The sequence below is a fragment of the Lepeophtheirus salmonis genome, chromosome 9, assembly GCF_016086655.4.
Source record: "Lepeophtheirus salmonis chromosome 9, UVic_Lsal_1.4, whole genome shotgun sequence".
Lineage (NCBI taxonomy): Eukaryota > Metazoa > Arthropoda > Copepoda > Siphonostomatoida > Caligidae > Lepeophtheirus > Lepeophtheirus salmonis.
Genome location: NC_052139.2, coordinates 6,824,584 through 6,836,812, shown reverse-complemented (window position 1 = coordinate 6,836,812; position 12,229 = coordinate 6,824,584). Strand labels below are relative to the sequence as shown.

Here is a 12,229-nt window from a genome sequence, read left to right as displayed (position 1 = left end):
TTAATGAAATCAGTGATTTCTATCGTTATTTTCTTCTTCTTCATGTTTGAAAAATGTATAATTTTCAACAAACTTAAATCAAATATAAAATCATGAAAGACACATCTATCAATTTGTGATAAAATAGAGATGTTGAATTGGTCTATGTCATAATACCTAATACATAAATTACAAATAACATCCATCTGACAGTCACTATATTTAAATACAATTGATTAAAAGGACTTGATTCCTTTGCCATTTCTGTGGGATGAATTTTGATTTGGCTGTTAGTCAACCTTAGGATTTTTTGGATGCTTGGACTATTTTTTCCATAGCTGAAGTTAGGGGGATATCATTTTTTAATTTTATCAATAAGTGCTGTCTTCTTTCTAATTGCTCTACCAAAGTTTTGATATTTTATAATGCTGTCTAGCTCCAATTCCATATCAACTATATGTTTTTGAAACATTGAATACGTTACACTAGGGTAATTTTGTTCTGAAATATATATTTTTGTGATGAATAGTGATGTCCATAATGTAAATGATGTAGTGATGTAAATAAGACTTATCTGCATTTTGGGCTCCTTTTTGCACATTCGAGCTTGATTTGCATTTTTTTGCCATTTTGTAGGTAAAAAAACATTCAATTATTAGAAAGAAGAGAACAAGAGGATAGGATGAATCCATTTGTCCAAAGTCAACGTGAATTACCAATTCATGGTATAAATAATTAATGATACTTTTATTGTCGTTATATAAGTTAAAATGATACTAATAGGTATTATTATTATCTGATGTCAGCATTGTTGAGGAAAGTCCTACTGTAGACAAATAATAACGGTTTTTTTTTTTAATAATATGTGGAAAACTAAAGAAATGTATCTATCAAATAAACTGTCTATAAAAAATGTATCCCTCTTGTTCTATTATAAATCAAACCGTAAAATATATTAAAATATGTTATTGAATTGTTTAGCAATTGGATTTCCATACTTAATACAATAAATTAACTATTATACTTCAAAAAAGAAGATATTTTTCTCAAACTATACTACATTTGTCCCTTATTGATCAACAACAATAACCAAATAGTGTTCAATGCAGTTGTAAAGACTTTTAAAATTTGTATTATGCAATAAATTATGGCATTGTATACAATGAAGTGACACGTTATAAAATTACACAGCGTTAATATTTGTTATAATTGACCGGCCAATCATAAAATCTAGCGATACCTTATCTATTTGAGCAAGATACCAAAACCCAGCCTGCTGCAATTGTATAAAGAGTATGTTGTCAAGTAAAATCAAATAGATATTTAATAAATAAAAATCACGAAAAATGTAAACAATGTTGGAAACCAGTTTGTGATGAATGTGTGGCATATAAGGAGGAGACAGTTACTTTTAAATTATGTAAACATTGATTGTTATGTTCAGTGGTATTATTGTATAATTTTTTAAGTTCATTTTTTAAGGAATGTAATTTTGTCTATGTGTTTTTCATCAATACATATTGACAACTTATTTTAAGCAAAATGTACTTTAGTCTATGCTTTTTTCATTCATACATATGGGAAATTTATAAGAATTAGAATATTTCCCCAAATTGTACATAAAAGTAACCAATTCATACAATGAGATAATATGAATACGTACCTTGTTATATTCTCTTTAAATGCTGCAAGGTATTATAAACATAATTAAAATAATAGCTAAGACTATTTATTTTTTTAAATAACAAAATTAAAAGGGATTTTGTCAAAATGATATCACATGGCCTGCTGGGGTGGTATATAAGCCAAGTTCTTCTTGTGTTAAACTTTCAAACTTCTAAAAGTGTTATTCCTAACATAATTTTTAATAAATTAATTAATTAATTCAAATGCAGTTATACAATCAAGAATTTTTCAACTTTGAAAAAAAACTATAATATATTCTGTGGTTATATTTTTCAATTTTCACATGGATAAGTTTCAATCTTCAAAAGGGTTGACCTCTATAATTTTCTGATTATTTCTACTGTACTTTAAAACGCAACAGTTATTTCCTGGCTCGCTGAAAGGGCAATTGAAGAAGAAGAGTCCTGGTTTAATAAGTTATTTCATAAGATCTATTTACCCTCAATCAAACAACCTAGATCTCTTGTGGGAGGAGGATTATCTGTGCTCTCAAGAATATTGCCCAAAGTCTATCAAAAAGTGCTAATTGACCTTTAAGACATCCAAAGACTAAGTGGCAAGCTATTATTTCCTCACACCTAGCGTACACATGGTATGCTATGAACAGATTTTATAATTGATCACTTGGTGGAATTATTTCCATCTTTAGCGGCAGCACATAGCATTATTTTGAAAGGAAATCTGTCATTTTTATCCACCTCCACCATTGATTTGGTGCGATAGAACTGTAAAAAGAAGTTCTACTTTAAAAATCTCATGACACCAAAACAATAAGAATGATTAGCCTTATCGAGGGGTGTTATCTCCTTTCACAACTTGAGCAACGACGTCAGGAAAAGCTGATAAAATCTACGACAATTTCTTGGCAATATTGGGGCTGCCCATATTGTGGAAGAAGAGAATCATGGGCTCAATTTCTAAAGTAAGAGATGGAAAGCGATTTACTCCGCAATTTTAAATATATTCAAGATTTACATTCTTCAATGCTCCTTGCAAGGAATGTGTCAAAATTGTTTCACACAGTTATGTATTCTTTTGCGTACATCCCTTCACTACATATAATGAAAAAATTCATATGGATTATCATAACAGGAATAAATGATAAGTTCGTGACAGCTATTCTTTTATTCGGGCTCACTTCAAATATTTCGAGTACTCCTTCAAAAACTCGTGCTATAGAGTTAGCTCTCTTGAGCCTTAGAATTAGGATAGCAGAGAAGCTGACAGAAGGCGAATTGAAGAATTTAGAACTAATCTTATTTCGACAGTTAAGAGATACTCTTTTTTTTGCCATAAAAATTCATGTTTCTTTTTATCTAACCTGGAAGTACACGAGGAATTTGATAAGCTCCTACCCATTTGGTTCGAAAGATAATAGGACCTTTATTTTCCGTCAAATACGCATCCACAGTTGTGATTTTTGTCTCCGTCCTACTTTAAAAATTTTGATAATTTTTATTCATTTGTTTTCTACCAGATCTTTTTACTAATTTTATTGAAGATTTTTATGAAATGTGATAAACATTTACTACGACTATTGTTATTATATTTTGATTCACTGACTAATTAATTGACTTCTGTTTAGGGGTATAGTTATAAACTAAAATTTTTATTCATATATCTCTTTAAATATGTAACTTTTCCAAATGAATATACTCGTTATGGGGAAAAATAATAAAATTGAACTATTTTGGGTAGTTTTTTTAATTTTTTTTCTAAATTTCCTGCAAGAAGGAAAGCGTTCTTTACATATGAGTTTAAACATGGACAGTTTTATAAAATATCATTTTACGGTGCTTGTTTTTAATAATAAGTTATACCTTAGAAATATACAAACTAAACTTACGATTTTTTTTTTTGATAAAAAGTAACTATTGTAAAGTCGGAAATATTTAACTTAAAAGTAGATTATTAAGGAATATATCGTTCAAATTACAATCAAGGTGAAAATAAAATTAAATGATCGCACTAGCCACCTTCTACAATTATATCACCTACTAAGATACAAACTATGTTTTTTTTCAGATTGAACTGGACCAAACAAATTTAATCCTGACAGTTTCTGAAAAAGTCGATGTGCGTATTCACCCACCGTCTTTTGTCGTTAAGTTCTTCTCAACTTTTCTTTTGTTGAGCTTTTTTTTTTATTCTTAGTTATTTCATAGTTCAAGTTCTATCATGCCTTACATGCTCTAAAATAAGGATTCTCCAGTTTTTTTAATGATGCCCAAACGGTAAAATATTTATTTAATCCAAGTACTCCCTCACTAACACATAGCCTCTTTAGCTTCAGTGACAGGGGCTTCCGCAGTATTGTATTTTGGAAGGGGTCTTTTTTTTTGGAATTTAGCGAAAATAATTTTCAAAATTAATATTTTTGTACAAAAATCTAAATATATTATGAAAAATTTAAGTTTTTTTCTGAAAAAATCTAAATCCACAGCTGTTAACAAAAAAAATCTAGTAGAAAGTAAAAAATCATTAATTTAAAAAAAAAAATATGGGGGGGGATACAGCCCCTCAAACCTTCCCTGCAGACGCTCTGAGTTATGTGCCGTTTGTAAAATATTCTTTCAAGTACCCGCTGGAATTGTTCCGAGTACCCCAAGGGGGAACCACTGCTCTATAACTTTACAAAAAGTAATGTCTTTTTTTTTTTGCCACTTATCGATTTTATATCTTTCCTTATCTTTATTAGTGTTGTGAACGTTGATTGGTTGAAATCAAATTAGTCATTATGAATTTATAAGTAATTTAATGATGAACAGTATCTCAGTTGAAGGGATTTGACTAACTAATTAAATGTTTTCATGTATGAAAATAAAAGTTTGAGAGATAGGTTAATAAAACAATGGGTATGTTTTTGAATTTATACTTTAAACAAACTAAATTTAAAAACCTCACATGATAAACGTTTATAACTCCTCATTAAAACTTTTTGGGGGTCACATTCAGCATAAATGTCATAATTTGTCAATTTTTAATTCATTTAGTAAGTAAACTTTCAGTTTTCTTCTTCTTTTGCAAGTTTATTAACAAGTAAAATTTCCCATTTAAAAATAACGTTTTTCTCTTCTCCATTCAAAATTAAATTTTTAAATAGTAAGAGTGATAATTTCAAATTATAATGTTTTATGTGTTGGTATAACGTAGATCCGGACCCCTACCTCAACATTAAATACGATAAGGGGATAAGAAATTTTCCATGCCTCCATATTCAAACATTTTATTTCTACCCGTTTTTGTAATAATATTGTGTTTAAAGAAGTTTTAATATGAATAAATGATTTACTGTTATATTATGCTCTGATTATGTTTTTAATTCTTTATTTTGCCTTGTTTTTTTCGGACTTTATATCGGTTATGTTATAATTTATTTCTTATATTTACATATATGTATATAATTATATGATTAAAAAAAAGAATTTAAGTGATACCTAGAATTCACATGTATGAAATAAGGTGAATGCTTTTGTGTTATAATTTGCAACTACTATTGAAAAATTTAAGTACCCCATATCAGTAATAGTAATGTCAATTTCGATAAATGGTGTTTCTTGGTTATGTTGCTTGAAGATAGATATTTTTAGCATAGTATTTGTTTGACTAGATTAATGACAAAAAAAACGGCTATAAAAGAATGCATTCGACACTTATGCAATTATTTAATTTGGTTAATTGCGGTAATTACGGGAAGGGCCAACTCTATGGGAAGGTTTCAGGCCCTCAAAGATTTCAGGTGCCTTATATTTCTCTCAACTGTACTGCATTTTACAATTCGGCATTTGTGAAACTGTTTTGTCAATCTAACTCAAGGATTACCTTTTAATTACAGATAATTACAATATATATTTATATTTTTTTATCATGGTTTTATCATTATTCCGTTTTTGGTGAAATTAAATACACAAATTACACGGTCCAACAGCAAAAGTGGTAAAAAAACTGTATATCCTCAATTGAATAGAAATGTATCCCTTAATTTCAAATATAGCCTTATTTGTTCTCTTAGAACCTAATTGCCTTCAGAAAAAGGCCATTTATTTTTAGTTATTTTGGGTTATTTTTAAGGTTCAAAGCTGTTTTAAGCCCTTGGTGTTGAAGATAAGGATAAATTACGTTTATAAATTTTAAAACCAAATTTTAAGAAATTTTAAAAACATTTTTAAAATGGCTGCATCATACTTATAACTCAAGTTATCTTTGTTTAATGTGGAAAATAGATGCTTTTAAATAAGAGACTCATAGCCTCAAGACGAATAAATCAAAAAAGTATCTCATTGGATAGCAGAAGGTACGAACTTTGATTAAAAAAGAAAACCTCCCTAAAAACGCTCTATATTGTTGTTAATTTGAGACCAGGACAATATTTCAAGGATAAAACTCACTTTTGAATTGATCTCATAATAAACGTCCAAATGCTGGAAGAGATAGAAACAAAGAGATAGACAAAGAAAACATATATTATACAATTTGTTATAAGATTAAGCCTACTGTTTCAAACCTATCTAAATAAATTATTTTAAGCTCCGTGGACAAAAGATGACTCGGTGAATACCTCTAATGAGGGAGGGATTCCAAAAGAAGGACATTAAAAGGCCCCTTGGAGTAAAGCATTAAACCAAATACCTAAACGAGGGTCCAACTAATCTATAGCTAAAGATTGTATTGGTACACATAAACTTTTTTTCTTCGCTAGAGGTACTGTTTTAGTTATTATTTGGAGATATAATCAAGAGTTAGGATGTTATATAATATATTTTATATTTTAGAAAATGCTCATTCGAAGTCTGGAAGATGGATTTAGCTTAACAAGAGAAGATTTTTATTCAATGTAGTTTTTTAAACCAATAATTTGTTTATTCTGGGTTATTTATTCATATATAATTAATGTAAACTTATATATTTTATATAAAACTATGGAGTCCATTCAAGTCTCAAGACTAATTTCTCACTTTTGACAATAATTGACTATTGTATCTTAATTAACTCATTTATAATTATAATAACAATCAATCAATCATAAATGTATAAGATTTCAATCAATTTTTGTTTAAACTGTGATAAGTTTCACAATTTTAAAGATAATTCAACGCCCTAAAAACATGACATAGGTAGTTATCAAATACAAATAATTTTTAAGTATTTTTGATCAAGTGCAAAAATTAATAGCCATTTAATAATGTTTTCGAAACTAACCAAGAGTAGGATACTTGATACACTAGGAGGAGAAATGGTACAGGGTAGGATTAGTCATATTACAAAAGGAGAAAACATGTCAAAACTTTAATTGTTATATTCAAGCATTAATTTACTTTTTGTTACAGTTGTTCAGCCTAAAGTAAATACATATATTTACATAAATAAGATAAAAATACAACATTCACAGAAGTAGAGCATAGTTGATAATAAAATTAATTTTGTTTTAAATTATTATAATTATTAAAATATTGATAATTAAAGTATAACAATGTTCAAATTCTCTATAATCGTAAGCATTAATCAACCCAGGTTTTATGTTGATTCGATCAACAAAGGAAGACATTCAATTGTATAAAAACTTGGGTGTTAGATATTTTTGTATTTTAAAGTTATTGACAGTGTAACATGTCTCCTACGTAACAAGTATCCTCACTCTCCCTAATTGAAAACTCCTTTTCTTTAATCGGAAATTCAAAACAGGAAAAATCAAGGAATAAAATAATTTCTTCTTTTCTACAGCAATTTTAGAGTGAGGTAGTCGTGCATCATCCATCACTCTCTTTATTACATCCCAGCCTATGTCTTCAGTAAGAACAATGACAGACTGACGTCATATGTAAAAGGACATCCTTCGAAAAAGGTTAAGGCACAGCAATACTGTATCTCCTCTGGCTGACTTTTGCGTTTCGCTACATGGTTTAAAGCATTACCTCGGACTAAATCCTATTTTCTATTCTCTCTTCTTGTTTCTATCTCTTATATCCCCTATTTTCTTTTGTAAACAAAGATAACTCGAATTATAAGTATGATGTAGACATTTTAAAAATGGGTTTATAATTTTTTAACATTTTCTTTTAAAATTTATTAATATAATTTATCCCTATATTCAACACCGAGGGCTTAAAAAAGCTTTGAGCCTTAAAAATAACAAAAAATACAGTTGCTTTTTCTGAAAGCCACGAGACTTTGACAAAGATATTAAGGCCTTATTTGAAATTGAGGAATAAAACTGTACAAAGTTGAGCTTGTTCTGTAGTGATCCATAAAAAAAGTGTGATTTTGTTGGATAGTGTTATTTTTCAAAGGCCCTTAAAATGGCATTCTTAGAATAAAATTTTTGCATTTTCGAACATGATTTGCAATTTTTTTCTCCCATTTTGTAGGTAAAAAATATTCAATTATTTGAAAGAAGAGAATAATAGATATATACATATAACGTTTGCCGAAAAAATATGCTGGTTCTAACTCTGTTTGATTTTTTCTTACGAGAAAGCTAATTGATGTTCCAAGAGAATCTAGAATTATAAAAAAGTTAGATAAATGTAAATAACAACTGATATGGAAATACCTTTGCCAAAGATTGCATGAGTATGGGCAGTTTCGGAAAGAAATATTTCTAAAGTTGCTGGTTTGCCTTGAATATATTTCTTAATCACATCCTTAGATATACCTAAAAATTACGACTTAATAAAATTATTAATCAGGAGAGATAAGTTTATCAAGCCTACGTAGTTGTTCCATGATTTCTTTAACTTGGTTTCATGAGTCTTTCTTTTCACACCATTTCCCATTGAATCTTGAGACCCTGACATAACATCATTTGTGTAATTCTATAAAGATACATAATGAAGGTATACTTACTTCTGTGCAGTAGAACAAAAGTCCACAAGAAGAAAAAACAAGTGTTTATCTTTCTGAACACAGGACACAGAGCATTGACTTCTTCAAATATACTTAAGTGTCGGCTGTTTTTTCTTTTTTTAAATAAATATTATTGAATATAATTTTTATAGCGAATCTGGAACTTTTTTTATAAATAAATATACAATATTTTGCCATAATTACATAAAAACATTTTTTTTTTTTGCATCTTTATAAACCCATAAATGTCTTTGGTTCGAAATATCGACATAAAAATTAATTATTTGGATTTTGGATGTTCTATTTTTTATTTTTATACAATTTGTTTTTTTTACGTTTTCCTATTTCCCACGGAGGGGAAGTAGGAAAACGGACAGTGTCAGTTTTTGGGCATTTAATATATTCTTTAAGAAAAAATTAATTGAAAAATATTTTAAGTGTCTAGAGAAAAATATATTTATAATTGAAACCAATGTAAGGAATATAATGAAGTTTATGACGGCAAATTAATGTAAAGTTTGGTATTTCATAGTATACGAAATTGGGACTAGGAATATTTTCGAAGTAAAATTATATAAATTGGACCATGGCAAGCCAACATAAAATCAGTTGTACTGATTTTTGAAAAAAATTTGAAGTCTCTTTTTTTGGGACTTATTAAATTTCCGGCCAAAATTTTTTTATTACATAGATAATATCGTTATAGTTTTTTGCTTTAAAGAACGGCAAGTGTCAACAGGATCTAGAGATGAATTTTTCGACTGATATTTCATTTTTCAGACATTCATATGAGGATACTTTTTTTTTAAACTCAAATAAGAGTCTTATTTTTCTCCCAAAAAAAAAAAAAATCTTTTATTTTTAATCGAATTTCAAGAACTACTAGTATTAAACATGAAATTTAAAAGATTTTTTTCGTACCTTGCGTAAATATTAGTGATACATTAGTCTAAAAGAACTTTAATAAACTTCAGTGCGGTCCTTATTAAATTAGTTTAGCTTAGACATCCCCTTATTAGTTTTTTATAACAACTGAGTCATTTCAGCTGTTGAAGCTCTATAATATTCTCTATCAAAAAAGAGAAGATCTCTCAAGTTGAAAGTAGGAAATGTGTGGCTAAAATGGATTGAAATTATACATTCTAGCTATTACTTATTATTTTTATCGTTTTATGTTTCTTTAGTTCTACCTGGGAGTTAAGAAATTAAAAAGGCAGCTAGGACTGAAGGACCTACTAATCGTTCGTTTGAACTTTTGAATGGTTATAAATAGTGTAACAATTAGGAAAAAAAGACTGATTAGGAATGCAGTTCTAGTAACGAACTATCACTAGCTATTTCTAAGAACAAGAGCTGATTCAATTCACCAATTAACTTTCAAGCCAATCAGAAAAGGAAAGCGAAAATTCGAGAATCAGTACAAAAATAAGTTGGTTATAAATTTGTTGCAAGTGAGGAACCGCCGTTCATTATAACAAATGTGGGGAAAATATCAACTTTTAAGTACATTAAAAAGTTAAAACTAGCAATGCCCCTAATAATAACTTTTAAATTTAAAATGGTCTCTTGAACTCTAAAATAGGAAGAGAGCTATGACCTAGAAGACGAAACAATTTCTTTTTGGCATGTTACTTTGCATGTAAAAATGATATTAGTATTGTATTTCAATCTTCTACACAGTTCAAAAGATTACTCAAACTTTGTCACCAATTTCAAGACATATAAAACTAATGATAACTTAATCATTATACCCATTTGAATATTGACATTACAGGGTTTGTTTCCCCCCTCAACTAGGTCTTTATTTATTCACGCATGGACACACACTAAAAAATTAAAATATGTACACATTTTTATCAAATGCATTGCTAAAATCAATTCCAATTAATACTCCAATTTTTTTCCTATTTTCCGTCTACTCAATAGGCGACTGAATATTTCTTGAAATATCAGAAATGTGTCTATTTTTAAGGAATTCTTTCTGTTCTGCTCTCAACTTTTTATTTAAAATTGGCACAATTTGTTTTGCTTCCATTCACTATATTATTCTCATGAACAATTTTATTAATTCTTTTGGTGGAGAGACCTTTATTTGAAGAAAGAGCCTTAAATCTTTTTCAATAGTTATTTTCAGTATCAATTTTCTTCAGCATTTCCTCTTTGTCGATTTCTAAAATACCAAATATTTTTAAACTGTTAGCCACAAAGGTTCGAATTAATAATGACCCAATATTCTTTGTTTCTTCAATATAAACCTGTAATTTCTCTTCCTTCTTCACCTCAAATTTATGAACGATAAAGTTGTGTCCCGTACTAGTTTTATTGAGTATGACAGAGCTGGGTCGTAAGATATTCTGAGTCTATTTTTTAGCTGTAGTTTATATTCTTTTGGATCTATGATCCACTTAGGGATCACAGAGACTTCTACTTACAGGAGTAGTGAACAGTTCTAAATTTAGAATTTTATAATCAGAAAAAGGCTCAAAAACATATAAAGCTCTATCGGTGAAAGAGAGAAAACAACTGAAAACCAGAGAAAGATCCATCCTCGACGACAGCTTACCACTTCTCTATGAATAGGAATACCTATCCTCATACGATATCTTCATCACATCATACAGTTTTATCTTATGTATTAATGTCATTAGGCATTCGGATGTGTGAATGGTTTCATATAAATATCAACATTAGGATCACCAATCAAAATTATAGGGAGTTACTCATTTTTTCGGTTATTAATAATAGACTGGAAAAATAGGTGTACTTTGGGTTGGATCCATAAGCGTGAATAATGAAAAAATCTGAGACATTAAAAGATATTTTAATCTTTTACGACTGACTTTTATTGCAATAATACTATAAACATTCCGAATTTCCAAAGGATTTAGCCACAAATGTGATGTTCCCTCTAAAGGGACTTAATTCAGTATAGAAACACGCATAATGACAAGTATGGAAGTTTGGAAGTAAAGGAATTGTTATTAGTGGTGGACATTAATGTAACCCGAAAAGCATGTCGGAACGTCTAGGGTTATAATGGTTCATACAGTGCTTCAGATCTGAAACAAATAATATTTGATTATAGCTTATAAGTTTTAGATCTGAAATACAATGACCTCCGTCCAAAAATTACTTTTAATGGAAAAACGAGAACTGGCAAAGTAATAAGGGGCAGACTTGATTATATAATCGCTTTACACTGAGTTGCAAATCTCCTAAACGAACCCAGCATACTTCCACCCTATATCTCAGATCACTACCTAGTTTTAGCATAATTTAAGCGTCCTCCCTTAAATTGGAAATCTTCTTGGAAGTTTAATGTTTCTTTACTGGATTCAGAAATACAGGAGATAATATAGCAAAGGGCAATCGTGACTACAGCCTAAAGATAGAAAGTGGACTTTTATCTCCATGGGACACCCTGAAACTTATTGAGTCTCACGCGAAGGGGATCTTCATTCAAAAAGGCTGAGAAAAGGCTAGAGAGGAGAAAAAAACGCTTAATGAGGCACAAACTTTGAACAATGACGATTTTACCTTATCCTTTTAACTGGAGGTGCTTCTGATATACGAGAGAAAGGGGGCACTGATATGCTCCAGGAAGGAATCGATTAAATTAAACTTGAAAGGGAAAACATATGGAACAAGCAGTCTTCTCAAAGAGAATATCTACACTTAGACTATCGACGGGTGAGATCACAGGAGAGCCCTTCGAAATTAC

The 12,229-nt window shown here is 29.3% G+C and overlaps 1 long non-coding RNA gene across 2 annotated transcripts; it reads right to left on the bottom strand.

The window, feature by feature from the left end:
- Nucleotides 1–7,150: 7,150 nt before the first annotated feature.
- LOC121124793 (uncharacterized) lies at nt 7,151–9,380 on the bottom strand. 2 transcript variants are annotated; one of them, XR_005866421.2, is made up of 4 exons: nt 8,509–8,546; nt 8,376–8,452; nt 8,216–8,317; nt 7,151–8,162 (listed from the first exon to the last, which is right to left on the bottom strand). It is a non-coding gene; the product is annotated as an uncharacterized lncRNA (long non-coding RNA). The 2 variants fall into 2 exon arrangements; XR_011781875.1 differs by having other exon boundaries at nt 8,376–9,380.
- Between the last annotated feature and the right edge of the window lie 2,849 nt (nt 9,381–12,229).